Source organism: Hypomesus transpacificus, chromosome 12 (assembly GCF_021917145.1).
Source record: "Hypomesus transpacificus isolate Combined female chromosome 12, fHypTra1, whole genome shotgun sequence".
Lineage (NCBI taxonomy): Eukaryota > Metazoa > Chordata > Actinopteri > Osmeriformes > Osmeridae > Hypomesus > Hypomesus transpacificus.
In genome coordinates, this window is record NC_061071.1 from 5314266 (window position 1) to 5334233 (window position 19968).

The 19968-nt window shown below is 48.9% G+C and overlaps 2 non-coding genes across 2 annotated transcripts; both read right to left on the reverse strand.

Moving 5' to 3' along the window:
• Positions 1 to 15550: 15550 nt before the first annotated feature.
• trnaa-agc lies at positions 15551 to 15623 on the reverse strand. Its single transcript has one exon. It is a non-coding gene; the product is annotated as a tRNA-Ala (tRNA).
• A 293-nt stretch (positions 15624 to 15916) lies between these two features.
• trnaa-cgc lies at positions 15917 to 15989 on the reverse strand. Its single transcript has one exon. It is a non-coding gene; the product is annotated as a tRNA-Ala (tRNA).
• Positions 15990 to 19968: the final 3979 nt, after the last annotated feature.

Genomic DNA, 19968 nt, shown 5'->3' on the forward strand with positions numbered 1-19968 from the left:
CATGCGTTTGGGCTGGGGAACAATCGCCTGTTTGAGGGGGGAAGAAGGGGGAGAAGGGAGGGGGAAGAAAAAAGGAGGAAAAAGGGAGAAAAAAGGAGGAAAAAGGGAGAAGAAGAGGAAAAAGAGAGAAAAGGGGAAAGTTGAAAGTCCCCATTCATAGTTTAAACATGTTTAACCCGTTACGTTTTAAGACAATTCGAAAAAACACCCGAAATTATGAATTTTACAGTGTTTGGGGAAGACGTAGAATGGAACCGAAGGTCCGCGGTTCGCGTCCCACCTACGGCACCTTTGACTATTTCTAATAAACACACACACTTGAGTCTCCAAGTGTGTATGTTATCAAAATGTAACAATATAAGATAGATGGAGATACGTTGCTAATTTAGTGTAATTTCAAAACCATTTGTATCCACTAGTGCATTATTTATATTTTATAGGGTTATCTATTGTACACTATTTGCCTTTATTTGTATTCACTCCACACAGGAGTACTGTTTTTGGTTAGTTTTAATTAGATCTATCTCTCTATCCATCCATCTATCTATCTCTCAAACTGTGTGGCTTCTGAGCTTTGTGTGCTCTTATCTGAAGCTCTGTCTTTTTGGTTTCTGCACTTACCATATCAACACTTGCATGATCCATATATTAAATATTTTAAAACAATGTGCGCAAGCAAGCGTAAAGTTAGTCACTTTTTGCTGCTCTTACTTCTTGCAGACTTGCCGTATTTGGTTAGAAAGAGTAGTGATTGGGAAATAACGACGGACTGACCAACAAATAGTTGATAAATAGAAACATTTATCCACAATTGTAAAAATATAAATATGAACAACAACAACTAATTTAAACTATATATATATATATATACAGGCAAATGATATGCTAAATTACAATATTTACACAATGAAAACTATATACACAATGGAAATCTAAGCATAAACTATATCTAAACAATGAAAACGATATACACACGGGAAATCTAAGCATTAACTATATCTAAACAATGAAAACTATATACAAAGGCCCAAAGAATTATTTATTTTTTTGCTCCTCTAGCCACTGCTCTCTGGACAGAGTCTCTGCAGAGGGGCAGTAAACAGTCCCCTTATACTGGCTGTGGCCAGTCTCTGCCGTTCTGTTCTGGCCACACCTCCAGCATTTGTTGGCCTCCACTCTCCTCTGGTGGGCACGGGGAGCTGGACCAGGAGCAGGACGAAGCTGGGGAAGGTGGGTGGTGCAGGAAGAGGGTGGGACAAAACGCAGGGCTTGGGGGACCATCAATGGAGAGGGGGCAGAGGGTGCCCTCATACCAGGGGCTCGGGAGACAAACACCACAGTGGGGACGGCAGCAGGGCGAGGGGCAATGATGGTAGGGCGGGGCATGATAGGGATGGGAGTGGGGGCTCCAAGGGCGGCTGAAGGGCCAGGGAAGAGCTGCCTCTGGGCTGCCAGCCTGGGTCGGACCGCTGGAGGTGGTGCTGTGGCTGCATATGTTGCCCGCCTCTTGGTCTTTGCCTGCCCTGCTGTGCTCTGCGGCAGGTGGTAGGTGTGGGATGCTCCCTGGGGTTGAGGTGGAGCAACAGCAGGGCGGACGTTGGCAGGCGGGAGAGGCTCGGTAGCCACAGACAGAGGACCTGGCAAGTTTATGCCCTGCTGCAGCACAGCCAGATCCTGCCTCTTCACCCTCCGGTTGTACCACTGGGAGAGGGTCGACTGGTTCACCTCCACCAGCTGCAGGGTGGTGCCCTGCATGATGGCCCCATTGCCCAGGATGAGCTGCCGGACCTTGCGGTAGTCCTGCAGGATCAGAGTCCACCTGGACATGCTGCTCTTCCCCTGCTTCCTGGGACTCTTATGGATGTCCGAGAGCCGGACAAAGATGGCCTCCACAAGGCGGCAGCAGTCTGGCCACTGAGCAGGCGAACCAGTGGACCCCAGGACACACCTCTCCACACTCTCCACACCTGGCGTGAACTCCACCTTTTTTTTGTGGCGGAACCTTCCCTTTATCAGCCTGTCCAGATGCCGCGCAGCAAACACGACCCTCTGCTTGTCGTAATCCAGCAGGTCTTGCCACAGCCCCACAATGTTGCTGACCTAAGAAGGAAAGAAAACATATATTTTATATGTTTATATATTATAAATATATAAACAAATATCTGTTGTACAATGAATGTCTTGCTGACCTGCTGGTTATCGAGGGTCATGTTGGTCTGATGCCTCAGCTCCACTAAGCACTCTGCCAGTCTATCCACCCGATCCATGCCTGGCATGCCATGCTCGTCCACAGCCTGAAACATTGAACAATTTCACATTAGCGCTGAACACCTCATGGCAAAGGTATGTTATATTGACTGCTGCTGCTGTGTGTTTTATTTGTTTGCTGTCAATTACTGTGTGTTGTTCCTAATAATGAATTGCGCTTGTATTCAGACACTTTCCTAACTACTGAACTTGTTAGTTTCTATGAATGACAGTTAATTACTAGTAGAAAGTTAACATACCAGCTGTTCTTCAGGCACCTGTGAGGAGGCACCTGGGACACAAGGCTGGGTTATGGGGGGAGGCAGGGTGGTAGCTACAGGCATGGGGGTGACAGGCAGAGTGGTGGTGGTGACAGGTAGGATGGAGGTGGTTAGAGACAAGGTGGTGGAAGGCAGGGTGGAGGAGGTGAGTGGCAGGGTGTTAGAAGGCAGGGTGGAGGAGGTGAGGGGCACGGTGGGGACCACAGGCAGGGTGGTGGAAGGCAGGGTGGAGGAGGTGAGGGGCAGGGTGGGGACCACAGGCAGGGTGGTGGAAGGCAGGGCGGAAGACGGGAGGTCTTCCGAAACACTACCAATAGTGAGGTCCTGTTCGTCATCCTCAAACCCTTCATCCGCCTGTTCCTCCTCTGTGGCGTGGTCCTCCAGCAGTTGGTCTGTCTCCTCAGAGTCGGGGTCCATGTCCTGCAAGGGCTGCCCTGTCTGCCTAAGCAGGTAGTTCACCCCAAGCAACTCTCCTGAACATGAACAACAATGCAATGCTAATGATTATTAAAAAACAGATATGGAACTTACCATGATGCATAAATACTGAGCTCTCAACAACATCATTATTTCTATTCATATTTGCCCTGAGACTTACCGGTGTACTTTCTCGGCGGGATGAAGGAGGGGACATACTTCCTTCCAAACACCTTCAGGCTGTTGCTGTTGACGGACTCCAGCACGTCCCCCGCGTACGTCAACAGCGCCATGCGCTTGGTGGTGATGGAGGCCGCTGCCCGGTTCTGGTTCCACCTGTTCAGGCCTTCCAGGAGGTACAGCTGGAAGTTGAGCAGGTTTGCACTCGTTCCTAAAAAAAAAGAGAGAACGTGAACAATGATTAATAAGGCTATTTGAATATAATTTCATTATTAAGAATAATGTTTAGATGAAGATCTACACCAACCTGGAATAAACCTGTTCAGGTGGCAGTGGAAGGACTCCAAGGAGGTGGAGCCTCTTGCACACCTGTATGTGGTCAGCTGGATCCCCTCCCTGGTGGAACTGCCTGTCTCAGTGTACAGGAGTACACCTGGCACATCCTGGATGCACTTCACGTGCCTCTTCTGGGTGCGCCAGATGTGCTCCATCTTAGGCTGGTCCAGCAGCGGAACCCCGAGCAGGTCTCTCCCCTTCTCCCCCATCAGCTCCTGCAGCAGCTGCTCAATGCGGAGGACCGTGGCGTCCACTCCACGTGTCCTCCGCCTGCAGAACTGGGACAGCTCAGCCTTGGTGATGGCCTTGTCCACCATGTCACTGGTGATGAGGGGCACACCCTCCCTTTTGAGCTGCTCCCTCTTCACCCTTCGCAGTAGGGCTACGTCTGCTGCGTCCCACTCGAACAGGCACACAGACAGGCGGCTCATGAAGAGGGGGTACAGGGCATGGGCATCGGTGGTGCATCCCACGGCCAGCCGTCGCATAAAATGCCAGATGTCCAGCCTTATTTTCAGGTCAGGCCACCCACCAAACCTGGCCTGAAGCTTGGTCTCCCCCTCCTCTGAGCAGCAGCCACAGTCCACATAGAGCAGGACCGGGGGAGCTGCACCTGCCTGGGTGTACCTCTCAATGAGGCCAGAGACCATCGGGTCCAGCCCCGGTCCCTCCTGGGCAGTCAGGACACTGATGAGGACCTGGCCGATCTCATTCCCCACCGAGGTCACCCAGAATGCAGTGCCCTTTGCTGCACCAGCCAGCTTCTTTGTCATCTGAAATGACAAAATTCACACAAAAAACTTCATGAGAGGTTTCAAAAGAAAGTCTGTTAAATAAACACAGAAGTGTATTTATTTATTCATGTATTACTGCAGTCTAATCAAAGGCATGGATGTGTGTGTGTATGTGTGCTTGTAAGAATACAAATCATTGAGGTTTCATGTTTTCATTGTGTTGTACATAATTTACACTATGGATTTTCTTCATCCTATTACCTTTTTGGTGGAGTCCATCTTCAAAATGTTACCAAAGGTTGACGTGATGGACGCCTTTATATGGTCCATCCGGCTGATGATGTCCCTGCCGTACACCGACAGCACCCACCGGCTGGTTGGGACATCGAGGGGCTGTGGAGGTTCCTGGCAGGTCACTGGGAAGAGGCTGGGCTGGTCAACGAAGGCCGCACACTCCCCCAAGTAGTCGGCCAGGCGGTCCAACCACTCCTCCCCATGGTTCTCCCGCAGCTGCTTCACCAGGCACGCCGGGCTATTGCCGAGGGTCCGTTCCCGCAACATGCGGATGACCCGTATGTCACAAGCATACCTTGAAGAAAAGACAGATAAGTTTCAAGAACTTGTTCAATTATGTAAGGACCTGCAGCAGGCATTATCAGAAAATGATTGTAGATTTTTAACTCACAAGCGTGTCAGGATCATCCTGAACTTCCTCCTGTGAGGCAGGTCCAGCTGGTCCAGGACAGCCTGACTGGTTGCCAGATGGGTCAGGCGACACACAGTGCACCTGAGTGTCTCCGTCACCATCAGGTAGTAGCGGTCCACGTCCAGGACCTTACGCACCCTCTTGTGCACACCATACCCCGTCAGCTGCTTCCCACAGGTTTGGCAGACTACCCTCACTTTCCACAAGTGATAGGGCATCCATACCAAGAGCCTGTGGGCAAAAAAGCGGTCCGGTGTTGGAGCCTGGTGGTATATCAGGGCAGAGGCTGGTGGCTCATACCAGAGCTTCAAGTTCAAACGCAGCTTGCCAGACTGAAAAAGGGTGGACGCAATCCACCGTTGGTCCTGAACTGGGATCGTCTCCTTCATTCTGACAGGAAGCCAGAAGTCAGGAGTTGGACCAGGAGCAGGGCCAGGAGCAGCAAGCTCATCCTCATCATGCACATCCTGTTACAAAACAAGAGAAATAAATATATTTATAAAAACAGAATAGCCCAATCATATGAGAACAACCTCATCTTATAAAACTAAAACAGTTCCAAGAACACAACACTTACAGCAGCCATTGCAGGGCTGGTGCTGGTCTCTGAGACAACAGTGCTGAGGCTGGAAGCTGTGCTGGGCCTCACAGAGGTCATCGCAGGGCTGGAGCGAGAAGTTGTCCTCATGGAGGCTTTGTAGGGGGTGGATGGGGGCTTTGAGAGCGGTGATTCCGTCCTCACAAAAGCCACGGCAGGGCTTGATGGTGTTCTGGGCCTCACAGAGGCCATAGGGGAACCGAAGCCAGGTGGGGGGGTCCTCACAGAGGCCGTAGGGGAACCAAAGCCAGGTGGGGTGGTCCTCACAGAGGCTGTAGGGGAACCAAAGCCAGGTGGGGTGGTCCTCACAGAGGCCATGGGTGAGCTGGCAGTGGCCTGGGTGTCTCCTGTCATGGTGGGTGGACTGGACAGAGGCTGGGAGAAGGATGGGGGGAAGCATTTGTAAAAAGTAGAAATCAATGGACTCAAATCAAGCTCTTAAGATGTAGGTTTGCTCATATTAACCTATAAATATGTATTATATTATATTTACATATAATCATATTTACCTTTGCTTTCCTAACCACATTCACATTTGGCTTTGCAGCAGCGCCATGTGAGCCTCCAAATCGTGGTTTAGAAAACTGTGGTGACAATTAGAGCATTTATCAAAGGAATACATTGTAAACCTGAAATGCTCTTCCATTTTGCCATCATCATATGTAATCAGTGGTTGTCCATATTTGAAAGCTTGTATGACAATAATATTGAAATACTCACCATGGACAAATTCAGTGTGGGCCGTGCTGGGACATGGGCTGAGGCAGAGGCTGAGGCCATTCCCAGTGGAGGAGGGGCAGAGGCAGAGGCTGAGGTAGAGGCTGTTCCCAGTGGGGGAGGGGCAGCACAGGTAGAGGTCTCTGCCACAGTTTGCCCAGTGGTTGGCTGTATTAAGGACAGAGAGATCCATGTCAGACATCACATTACTGAGCACATCACATAGTGATTCTTTTAGTGTTTTGGTGTCAAGAAGTCTCATTCACATTACCTTTGGGTTGTGAAAGCCACAAGCACACTGCTGTGTCCCACCAAACAGCATTCTTTGACCCCCTGACTGTAACGGGCACTTCTCAATCTGTTCCAAATAAAACAAACACTTTTTTAACGAAAACAACCCAATAGAAATGGAGCGTTTTGACATATCTTCTATTGGTGACTAAACATGACATTGACACTGAAGTTGCTGTTCATTATGTTTATCAAGGTCCCATACTGTGACTGGTATTTCTGGCAATTCAGTCATCTTTTATAGGCCATCAGAATTTTTTTTCTGTGATCTTTTGCTCATTTTATATACCTTTTGAAAGAGGTCATACCACCTCTTCTGTCTTGGGGCTGGCCTGTTGCCTGCATCAGCAGGCCAAACCCCAGAGCTGGCAAACCTCCTCAAACGGGACATCCATTCCCCATCCCCCATTCCTTTGTGGCTCTTTGAACTCGACATCTAATAGGTAAAAGGAGCGATTTTTACACTAGTACAATAACATGTATTTATTGTTATAATTAGCTTTTTAACATTTCAAATATTTAGCTGGCTACTATTTCCAGAAGAATATGTTTGTACTTGTTCTGGGTCACTTTATTACCACAAGTGAAAAAGTTATATTTATTTCGTTTTGTCCCCAGTGACATATATTATATATAACAGGTTAAATATTGCTTTTGCTAGTCGGAATAACATCTGTCGCTACAGTAACCTATTAGTAATCCCTTATAAAAGTAGCTAGCTAAATGACAGCAATACTACCTGAGGAAATCTACTAACTAGCCTACATGACAAACTCTGAAATGACAAACTCTAATATTCGTGATATTACTTGTCATTGACCCGATGAATGCTAACATGTATTGAAATGTCAAACGGAAAATTATTTTGATTAGCTATGTATGTATTTACCTTTGCGGTGCGCGGTACTACAGACAACTTGAAAGAGCGTATCCTTCAATGAATGAACTGACGCGACTACTGTCACTCATCTCACAACTTCGGCGGGGGTCAACCTCGGCGGGGGTCTCTGGGGTCGTGGACACCGTTGCTACGGCTCAGCTCGGCGTGACGTAATTGGAGATGTACGTGTTCCGATTGGCGCAATCGGACTGACGCAATTGGACAGTGAGAATCCGATTGGCCCTCGAACCTTGAACCGAGGTAGCTAATTGGTCGCGATAGCCAGTCGAATGTGCTCCGGGTGCGGCCAGGGCTGGGGAACAATCGCCTGTTTGAGGGGGGAAGAAGGGGGAGAAGGGAGGGGGAAGAAAAAAGGAGGAAAAAGGGAGAAAAAAGGAGGAAAAAGGGAGAAGAAGAGGAAAAAGAGAGAAAAGGGGAAAGTTGAAAGTCCCCATTCATAGTTTAAACATGTTTAACCCGTTACGTTTTAAGACAATTCGAAAAAACACCCGAAATTATGAATTTTACAGTGTTTGGGGAAGACGTAGAATGGAACCGAAGGTCCGCGGTTCGCGTCCCACCTACGGCACCTTTGACTATTTCTAATAAACACACACACTTGAGTCTCCAAGTGTGTATGTTATCAAAATGTAACAATATAAGATAGATGGAGATACGTTGCTAATTTAGTGTAATTTCAAAACCATTTGTATCCACTAGTGCATTATTTATATTTTATAGGGTTATCTATTGTACACTATTTGCCTTTATTTGTATTCACTCCACACAGGAGTACTGTTTTTGGTTAGTTTTAATTAGATCTATCTCTCTATCCATCCATCTATCTATCTCTCAAACTGTGTGGCTTCTGAGCTTTGTGTGCTCTTATCTGAAGCTCTGTCTTTTTGGTTTCTGCACTTACCATATCAACACTTGCATGATCCATATATTAAATATTTTAAAACAATGTGCGCAAGCAAGCGTAAAGTTAGTCACTTTTTGCTGCTCTTACTTCTTGCAGACTTGCCGTATTTGGTTAGAAAGAGTAGTGATTGGGAAATAACGACGGACTGACCAACAAATAGTTGATAAATAGAAACATTTATCCACAATTGTAAAAATATAAATATGAACAACAACAACTAATTTAAACTATATATATATATATATACAGGCAAATGATATGCTAAATTACAATATTTACACAATGAAAACTATATACACAATGGAAATCTAAGCATAAACTATATCTAAACAATGAAAACGATATACACACGGGAAATCTAAGCATTAACTATATCTAAACAATGAAAACTATATACAAAGGCCCAAAGAATTATTTATTTTTTTGCTCCTCTAGCCACTGCTCTCTGGACAGAGTCTCTGCAGAGGGGCAGTAAACAGTCCCCTTATACTGGCTGTGGCCAGTCTCTGCCGTTCTGTTCTGGCCACACCTCCAGCATTTGTTGGCCTCCACTCTCCTCTGGTGGGCACGGGGAGCTGGACCAGGAGCAGGACGAAGCTGGGGAAGGTGGGTGGTGCAGGAAGAGGGTGGGACAAAACGCAGGGCTTGGGGGACCATCAATGGAGAGGGGGCAGAGGGTGCCCTCATACCAGGGGCTCGGGAGACAAACACCACAGTGGGGACGGCAGCAGGGCGAGGGGCAATGATGGTAGGGCGGGGCATGATAGGGATGGGAGTGGGGGCTCCAAGGGCGGCTGAAGGGCCAGGGAAGAGCTGCCTCTGGGCTGCCAGCCTGGGTCGGACCGCTGGAGGTGGTGCTGTGGCTGCATATGTTGCCCGCCTCTTGGTCTTTGCCTGCCCTGCTGTGCTCTGCGGCAGGTGGTAGGTGTGGGATGCTCCCTGGGGTTGAGGTGGAGCAACAGCAGGGCGGACGTTGGCAGGCGGGAGAGGCTCGGTAGCCACAGACAGAGGACCTGGCAAGTTTATGCCCTGCTGCAGCACAGCCAGATCCTGCCTCTTCACCCTCCGGTTGTACCACTGGGAGAGGGTCGACTGGTTCACCTCCACCAGCTGCAGGGTGGTGCCCTGCATGATGGCCCCATTGCCCAGGATGAGCTGCCGGACCTTGCGGTAGTCCTGCAGGATCAGAGTCCACCTGGACATGCTGCTCTTCCCCTGCTTCCTGGGACTCTTATGGATGTCCGAGAGCCGGACAAAGATGGCCTCCACAAGGCGGCAGCAGTCTGGCCACTGAGCAGGCGAACCAGTGGACCCCAGGACACACCTCTCCACACTCTCCACACCTGGCGTGAACTCCACCTTTTTTTTGTGGCGGAACCTTCCCTTTATCAGCCTGTCCAGATGCCGCGCAGCAAACACGACCCTCTGCTTGTCGTAATCCAGCAGGTCTTGCCACAGCCCCACAATGTTGCTGACCTAAGAAGGAAAGAAAACATATATTTTATATGTTTATATATTATAAATATATAAACAAATATCTGTTGTACAATGAATGTCTTGCTGACCTGCTGGTTATCGAGGGTCATGTTGGTCTGATGCCTCAGCTCCACTAAGCACTCTGCCAGTCTATCCACCCGATCCATGCCTGGCATGCCATGCTCGTCCACAGCCTGAAACATTGAACAATTTCACATTAGCGCTGAACACCTCATGGCAAAGGTATGTTATATTGACTGCTGCTGCTGTGTGTTTTATTTGTTTGCTGTCAATTACTGTGTGTTGTTCCTAATAATGAATTGCGCTTGTATTCAGACACTTTCCTAACTACTGAACTTGTTAGTTTCTATGAATGACAGTTAATTACTAGTAGAAAGTTAACATACCAGCTGTTCTTCAGGCACCTGTGAGGAGGCACCTGGGACACAAGGCTGGGTTATGGGGGGAGGCAGGGTGGTAGCTACAGGCATGGGGGTGACAGGCAGAGTGGTGGTGGTGACAGGTAGGATGGAGGTGGTTAGAGACAAGGTGGTGGAAGGCAGGGTGGAGGAGGTGAGTGGCAGGGTGTTAGAAGGCAGGGTGGAGGAGGTGAGGGGCACGGTGGGGACCACAGGCAGGGTGGTGGAAGGCAGGGTGGAGGAGGTGAGGGGCAGGGTGGGGACCACAGGCAGGGTGGTGGAAGGCAGGGCGGAAGACGGGAGGTCTTCCGAAACACTACCAATAGTGAGGTCCTGTTCGTCATCCTCAAACCCTTCATCCGCCTGTTCCTCCTCTGTGGCGTGGTCCTCCAGCAGTTGGTCTGTCTCCTCAGAGTCGGGGTCCATGTCCTGCAAGGGCTGCCCTGTCTGCCTAAGCAGGTAGTTCACCCCAAGCAACTCTCCTGAACATGAACAACAATGCAATGCTAATGATTATTAAAAAACAGATATGGAACTTACCATGATGCATAAATACTGAGCTCTCAACAACATCATTATTTCTATTCATATTTGCCCTGAGACTTACCGGTGTACTTTCTCGGCGGGATGAAGGAGGGGACATACTTCCTTCCAAACACCTTCAGGCTGTTGCTGTTGACGGACTCCAGCACGTCCCCCGCGTACGTCAACAGCGCCATGCGCTTGGTGGTGATGGAGGCCGCTGCCCGGTTCTGGTTCCACCTGTTCAGGCCTTCCAGGAGGTACAGCTGGAAGTTGAGCAGGTTTGCACTCGTTCCTAAAAAAAAAGAGAGAACGTGAACAATGATTAATAAGGCTATTTGAATATAATTTCATTATTAAGAATAATGTTTAGATGAAGATCTACACCAACCTGGAATAAACCTGTTCAGGTGGCAGTGGAAGGACTCCAAGGAGGTGGAGCCTCTTGCACACCTGTATGTGGTCAGCTGGATCCCCTCCCTGGTGGAACTGCCTGTCTCAGTGTACAGGAGTACACCTGGCACATCCTGGATGCACTTCACGTGCCTCTTCTGGGTGCGCCAGATGTGCTCCATCTTAGGCTGGTCCAGCAGCGGAACCCCGAGCAGGTCTCTCCCCTTCTCCCCCATCAGCTCCTGCAGCAGCTGCTCAATGCGGAGGACCGTGGCGTCCACTCCACGTGTCCTCCGCCTGCAGAACTGGGACAGCTCAGCCTTGGTGATGGCCTTGTCCACCATGTCACTGGTGATGAGGGGCACACCCTCCCTTTTGAGCTGCTCCCTCTTCACCCTTCGCAGTAGGGCTACGTCTGCTGCGTCCCACTCGAACAGGCACACAGACAGGCGGCTCATGAAGAGGGGGTACAGGGCATGGGCATCGGTGGTGCATCCCACGGCCAGCCGTCGCATAAAATGCCAGATGTCCAGCCTTATTTTCAGGTCAGGCCACCCACCAAACCTGGCCTGAAGCTTGGTCTCCCCCTCCTCTGAGCAGCAGCCACAGTCCACATAGAGCAGGACCGGGGGAGCTGCACCTGCCTGGGTGTACCTCTCAATGAGGCCAGAGACCATCGGGTCCAGCCCCGGTCCCTCCTGGGCAGTCAGGACACTGATGAGGACCTGGCCGATCTCATTCCCCACCGAGGTCACCCAGAATGCAGTGCCCTTTGCTGCACCAGCCAGCTTCTTTGTCATCTGAAATGACAAAATTCACACAAAAAACTTCATGAGAGGTTTCAAAAGAAAGTCTGTTAAATAAACACAGAAGTGTATTTATTTATTCATGTATTACTGCAGTCTAATCAAAGGCATGGATGTGTGTGTGTATGTGTGCTTGTAAGAATACAAATCATTGAGGTTTCATGTTTTCATTGTGTTGTACATAATTTACACTATGGATTTTCTTCATCCTATTACCTTTTTGGTGGAGTCCATCTTCAAAATGTTACCAAAGGTTGACGTGATGGACGCCTTTATATGGTCCATCCGGCTGATGATGTCCCTGCCGTACACCGACAGCACCCACCGGCTGGTTGGGACATCGAGGGGCTGTGGAGGTTCCTGGCAGGTCACTGGGAAGAGGCTGGGCTGGTCAACGAAGGCCGCACACTCCCCCAAGTAGTCGGCCAGGCGGTCCAACCACTCCTCCCCATGGTTCTCCCGCAGCTGCTTCACCAGGCACGCCGGGCTATTGCCGAGGGTCCGTTCCCGCAACATGCGGATGACCCGTATGTCACAAGCATACCTTGAAGAAAAGACAGATAAGTTTCAAGAACTTGTTCAATTATGTAAGGACCTGCAGCAGGCATTATCAGAAAATGATTGTAGATTTTTAACTCACAAGCGTGTCAGGATCATCCTGAACTTCCTCCTGTGAGGCAGGTCCAGCTGGTCCAGGACAGCCTGACTGGTTGCCAGATGGGTCAGGCGACACACAGTGCACCTGAGTGTCTCCGTCACCATCAGGTAGTAGCGGTCCACGTCCAGGACCTTACGCACCCTCTTGTGCACACCATACCCCGTCAGCTGCTTCCCACAGGTTTGGCAGACTACCCTCACTTTCCACAAGTGATAGGGCATCCATACCAAGAGCCTGTGGGCAAAAAAGCGGTCCGGTGTTGGAGCCTGGTGGTATATCAGGGCAGAGGCTGGTGGCTCATACCAGAGCTTCAAGTTCAAACGCAGCTTGCCAGACTGAAAAAGGGTGGACGCAATCCACCGTTGGTCCTGAACTGGGATCGTTTCCTTCATTCTGACAGGAAGCCAGAAGTCAGGAGTTGGACCAGGAGCAGGGCCAGGAGCAGGGCCAGGAGCAGCAAGCTCATCCTCATCATGCACATCCTGTTACAAAACAAGAGAAATAAATATATTTATAAAAACAGAATAGCCCAATCATATGAGAACAACCTCATCTTATAAAACTAAAACAGTTCCAAGAACACAACACTTACAGCAGCCATTGCAGGGCTGGTGCTGGTCTCTGAGACAACAGTGCTGAGGCTGGAAGCTGTGCTGGGCCTCACAGAGGTCATCGCAGGGCTGGAGCGAGAAGTTGTCCTCATGGAGGCTTTGTAGGGGGTGGATGGGGGCTTTGAGAGCGGTGATTCCGTCCTCACAAAAGCCACGGCAGGGCTTGATGGTGTTCTGGGCCTCACAGAGGCCATAGGGGAACCGAAGCCAGGTGGGGGGGTCCTCACAGAGGCCGTAGGGGAACCAAAGCCAGGTGGGGTGGTCCTCACAGAGGCTGTAGGGGAACCAAAGCCAGGTGGGGTGGTCCTCACAGAGGCCATGGGTGAGCTGGCAGTGGCCTGGGTGTCTCCTGTCATGGTGGGTGGACTGGACAGAGGCTGGGAGAAGGATGGGGGGAAGCATTTGTAAAAAGTAGAAATCAATGGACTCAAATCAAGCTCTTAAGATGTAGGTTTGCTCATATTAACCTATAAATATGTATTATATTATATTTACATATAATCATATTTACCTTTGCTTTCCTAACCACATTCACATTTGGCTTTGCAGCAGCGCCATGTGAGCCTCCAAATCGTGGTTTAGAAAACTGTGGTGACAATTAGAGCATTTATCAAAGAAATACATTGTAAACCTGAAATGCTCTTCCATTTTGCCATCATCATATGTAATCAGTGGTTGTCCATATTTGAAAGCTTGTATGACAATAATATTGAAATACTCACCATGGACAAATTCAGTGTGGGCCGTGCTGGGACATGGGCTGAGGCAGAGGCTGAGGCCATTCCCAGTGGAGGAGGGGCAGAGGCAGAGGCTGAGGTAGAGGCTGTTCCCAGTGGGGGAGGGGCAGCACAGGTAGAGGTCTCTGCCACAGTTTGCCCAGTGGTTGGCTGTATTAAGGACAGAGAGATCCATGTCAGACATCACATTACTGAGCACATCACATAGTGATTCTTTTAGTGTTTTGGTGTCAAGAAGTCTCATTCACATTACCTTTGGGTTGTGAAAGCCACAAGCACACTGCTGTGTCCCACCAAACAGCATTCTTTGACCCCCTGACTGTAACGGGCACTTCTCAATCTGTTCCAAATAAAACAAACACTTTTTTAACGAAAACAACCCAATAGAAATGGAGCGTTTTGACATATCTTCTATTGGTGACTAAACATGACATTGACACTGAAGTTGCTGTTCATTATGTTTATCAAGGTCCCATACTGTGACTGGTATTTCTGGCAATTCAGTCATCTTTTATAGGCCATCAGAATTTTTTTTCTGTGATCTTTTGCTCATTTTATATACCTTTTGAAAGAGGTCATACCACCTCTTCTGTCTTGGGGCTGGCCTGTTGCCTGCATCAGCAGGCCAAACCCCAGAGCTGGCAAACCTCCTCAAACGGGACATCCATTCCCCATCCCCCATTCCTTTGTGGCTCTTTGAACTCGACATCTAATAGGTAAAAGGAGCGATTTTTACACTAGTACAATAACATGTATTTATTGTTATAATTAGCTTTTTAACATTTCAAATATTTAGCTGGCTACTATTTCCAGAAGAATATGTTTGTACTTGTTCTGGGTCACTTTATTACCACAAGTGAAAAAGTTATATTTATTTCGTTTTGTCCCCAGTGACATATATTATATATAACAGGTTAAATATTGCTTTTGCTAGTCGGAATAACATCTGTCGCTACAGTAACCTATTAGTAATCCCTTATAAAAGTAGCTAGCTAAATGACAGCAATACTACCTGAGGAAATCTACTAACTAGCCTACATGACAAACTCTGAAATGACAAACTCTAATATTCGTGATATTACTTGTCATTGACCCGATGAATGCTAACATGTATTGAAATGTCAAACGGAAAATTATTTTGATTAGCTATGTATGTATTTACCTTTGCGGTGCGCGGTACTACAGACAACTTGAAAGAGCGTATCCTTCAATGAATGAACTGACGCGACTACTGTCACTCATCTCACAACTTCGGCGGGGGTCAACCTCGGCGGGGGTCTCTGGGGTCGTGGACGCCGTTGCTACGGCTCAGCTCGGCGTGAAGTAATTGGAGATGTACGTGTTCCGATTGGCGCAATCGGACTGACGCAATTGGACAGTGAGAATCCGATTGGCCCTCGAACCTTGAACCGAGGTAGCTAATTGGTCGCGATAGCCAGTCGAATGTGCTCCGGGTGCCGCTAATCCCCCAATGGTAAGCTCCTCTTTGGGAAACTTGTGATCGTCACTATTAGGACAACCGTGTCTACGTAGTAGTCATCCTTCATGCCAATACGATTCTTGTAAATGTTTCTGTGGAAAGAAGCTAAATCTTGCCAGTTAAACAGCATCACCTATGGAGGATGCGGGCATCGATCCCGCTACCTCTCGCATGCTAAGCGAGCGCTCTACCATTTGAGCTAATCCCCCACCTTACATGTGACACCTTTCCTTGGAAGAGTTAAAAACTCCTCAGTCTTGAGTCACAATCTACAATCTGGTTCGACTGCTTACTCGACATCAGTTTGAATCTCACAGGGAATGCGGGTATCGATTCCGCTGCATATGACAGGCAAAGGAAGCGCTGCAGCATTTGAGCTAACTCGCACTTCCATTGCTCCTACCTGGGAGAGTTGAATCGTCCCACACTTTGGAGCTGCTTTTCCGAAACACGTGCAAAGTTTTTGTGGAACGGAGCTCCATTTTTCAAAGAAAACATCTGTTGGAGAATGCGGGAATCGATCCCGCTGCCTCTCGCATGCGAAGCAAGCGCTCTACCACTTGAGCTAATTCCCCCATGTTAAGCTCTTCGTTGGGGAACTTGTGAGCGTCAGCATGAGGACCCAAATTGTATTAGGCCAACCGTGTCTAGGTAGTAGTCGTCCTTCATGCCAATGCGATTCTTGTAAATGTTTCTGTGGGAAGAAGCTAAATCTTGCCAGTTAAACAGAATTACCTATGGAGGATGCGGGCATCGATCCCGCTACCTCTCGCATGCAAAGCGAGCGCTCTACCATTTGAGCTAAAGCTGGGGAACAATCGCCTGTTTGAGGGGGGAAGAAGGGGGAGAAGGGGGAGAAGGGAGGGGGGAGAAAAAAGGAGGAAAAAGGGAGAAGAAGAGGAAAAAGAGAGAAAAGGGGAAAGTTGAAAGTCCCCATTCATAGTTTAAACATGTTTAACCCGTTACCTTTTAAGACAATTCGAAAAAACGCCCGAAATTACGAATTTTACAGTGTTTGGGGAAGACGTAGAATGGAACCGAAGGTCCGCGGTTTGCGTCCCACCTACGGCACCTTTGACTATTTCCAATAAACACACACACTTGAGTCTCCAAGTGTGTATGTTATCAAAATGTAACAATATAAGATAGATGGAGATACGTTGCTAATTTAGTGTAATTTGAAAACCATTTGTATCCACTAGTGCATTATATATATTTTACAGGGTTATCTATTGTACACTATTTGCCTTTATTTGTATTCACTCCAAACAGGAGTACTGTTTTTAGTTAGTTCTAATTAGATCTATCTCTCTATCCATTCATCTATCTATCTCTCAAACTGTGTGGCTTCTGAGCTTTGTGTGCTCTTATCTGAAGCTCTGTCTTTTTGGTTTCTGCACTTACCATATCAACACTTGCATGATCCATATATTAAATATTTTAAAACAATGTGCGCAAGCAAGCGTAAAGTTAGTCACTTTTTGCTGCTCTTACTTCTTGCAGACTTGCCGTATTTGGTTAGAAAGAGTAGTGATTGGGAAATAACGACGGACTGACCAACAAATAGTTGATAAATAGAAATATTTATCCACAATTGTAAAAATAGAAATATGAACAACAACAACTAATTTAAACTATATATATATATATATACAGGCAAATGATATGCTAAATTACAATATTTACACAATGTAAACTATATACACAATGGAAATCTAAGCATAAACTATATCTAAACAATGAAAACGATATACACACGGGAAATCTAAGCATTAACTATATCTAAACAATGAAAACTATATACAAAGGCCCAAAGAATTATTTCTTTTTTTGCTCCTCCAGCCACTGCTCTCTGGACAGAGTCTCTGCAGAGGGGCAGTAAACAGTCCCCTTATACTGGCTGTGGCCAGTCTCTGCCGTTCTGTTCTGGCCACACCTCCAGCATTTGTTGGCCTCCACTCTCCTCTGGTGGGCACGGGGAGCTGGACCAGGAGCAGGACGAAGCTGGGGAAGGTGGGTGGTGCAGGAAGAGGGTGGGTCAAAACGCAGGGCTTGGGGGACCATCAATGGAGAGGGGGCAGAGGGTGCCCTCATACCAGGGGCTCGGGAGACAAACACCACAGTGGGGACGGCAGCAGGGCGAGGGGCAATGGTGGTAGGGCGGGGCATGATAGGGATGGGAGTGGGGGCTCCAAGGGCGGCTGAAGGGCCAGGGAAGAGCTGCCTCTGGGCTGCCAGCCTGGGTCGGACCGCTGGAGGTGGTGCTGTGGCTGCATATGTTGCCCGCCTCTTGGTCTTTGCCTGCCCTGCTGTGCTCTGCGGCAGGTGGTAGGTGTGGGCTGCTCCCTGGGGTTGAGGTGGAGCAACAGCAGGGCGGACGTTGGCAGGCGGGATAGGCTCGGTAGCCACAGACAGAGGACCTGGTAAGTTTATGCCCTGCTGCAGCACAGCCAGATCCTGCCTCTTCACCCTCTGGTTGTACCACTGGGAGAGGGTCGACTGGTTCACCTCCACCAGCTGCAGGGTGGTGCCCTGCATGATGGCCCCATTGCCCAGGATGAGCTGCCGGACCTTGCGGTAGTCCTGCAGGATCAGAGTCCACCTGGACATGCTGCTCTTCCCCTGCTTCCTGGGACTCTTGTGGATGTCCGAGAGCCGGACGAAGATGGCCTCCACAAGGCGGCAGCAGTCTGGCCACTGAGCAGGCGAACCAGTGGACCCAAGGACACACCTCTCCACACTCTCCACACCTGGCGTGAACTCCACCTTTTTTTTGTGGCGGAACCTTCCCTTGATCAGCCTGTCCAGGTGCCGCGCAGCAAACACGACCCTCTGCTTGTCGTAATCCAGCAGGTCTTGCCACAGCCCCACAATGTTGCTGACCTAAGAAGGAAAGAAAACATATATTTTATATGTTTATATATTATAAATATATAAACAAATATCTGTTGTACAATGAATGTCTTGCTGACCTGCTGGTTATCGAGGGTCATGTCGGTCTGATGCCTCAGCTCCACTAAGCACTCTGCCAGTCTATCCACCCGATCCATGCCTGGCATGCCATGCTCGTCCACAGCCTGAAACATTGAACAATTTCACATTAGCACTGAACACCTCATGGCAAAGGTATGTTATATTGACTGCTGCTGCTGTGTGTTTTATTTGTTTGCTGTCAATTACTGTGTGTTGTTCCTAATAATGAATTGCGCTTGTATTCAGACACTTTCCTAACTACTGAACTTGTTAGTTTCTATGAATGACAGTTAATTACTAGTAGAAAGTTAACATACCAGCTGTTCTTCAGGCACCTGTGAGGAGGCACCTGGGACACAAGGCTGGGTTATGGGGGGAGGCAGGGTGGTAGCTACAGGCATGGGGGTGACAGGCAGAGTGGTGGTGGTGACAGGTAGGATGGAGGTGGTTAGAGACAAGGTGGTGGAAGGCAGGGTGGAGGAGGTGAGTGGCAGGGTGTTAGAAGGCAGGGTGGAGGAGGTGAGGGGCACGGTGGGGACCACAGGCAGGGTGGTGGAAGGCAGGGCGGAGGAGGTGAGGGGCAGGGTGGGGACCACAGGCAGGGTGGTGGAAGGCAGGGCGGAAGACGGGAGGTCTTCCGAAACACTACCAATAGTGAGGTCCTGTTCGTCATCCTCAAACCCTTCATCTGCCTGTTCCTCCTCTGTGGCGTGGTCCTCCAGCAGTTGGTCTGTCTCCTCAGAGTCGGGGTCCATGTCCTGCAAGGGCTGCCCTGTCTGCCTAAGCAGGTAGTTCACCCCAAGCAACTCTCCTGAACATGAACAACAATGCAATGCTAATGAGTATTAAAAAACAGATATGGAACTTACCATGATGCATAAATACTGATCATTATTTGTATTCATATTTGCCCTGAGACTTACCGGTGTACTTTCTCGGCGGGATGAAGGAGGGGACATACTTCCTTCCAAACACCTTTAGGCTGTTGCTGTTGACGGACTCCAGCACGTCCCCCGCGTACGTCAACAGCGCCATGCGCTTGGTGGTGATGGAGGCCGCTGCCCGGTTCTGGTTCCACCTGTTCAGGCCTTCCAGGAGGTACAGCTGGAAGTTGAGCAGGTTTGCACTCGTTCCTAAAAAAAAAAGAGAACGTGAACAATGATTAACAAGGCTATTTGAATATAATTTCATTATTAAGAATAATGTTTAGATGAAGATCTACACTAACCTGGAATAAACCTGTTCAGGTGGCAGTGGAAGGACTCCAAGGAGGTGGAGCCTCTTGCACACCTGTATGTGGTCAGCTGGATCCCCTCCCTGGTGGAACTGCCTGTCTCAGTGTACAGGAGTACACCTGGCACATCCTGGATGCACTTCACGTGCCTCTTCTGGGTGCGCCAGATGTGCTCCATCTTAGGCTGGTCCAGCAGCGGAACCCCGAGCAGGTCTCTCCCCTTCTCCCCCATCAGCTCCTGCAGCAGCTGCTCAATGCGGAGGACCGTGGCGTCCACTCCACGTGTCCTCCGCCTGCAGAACTGGGACAGCTCAGCCTTGGTGATGGCCTTGTCCACCATGTCACTG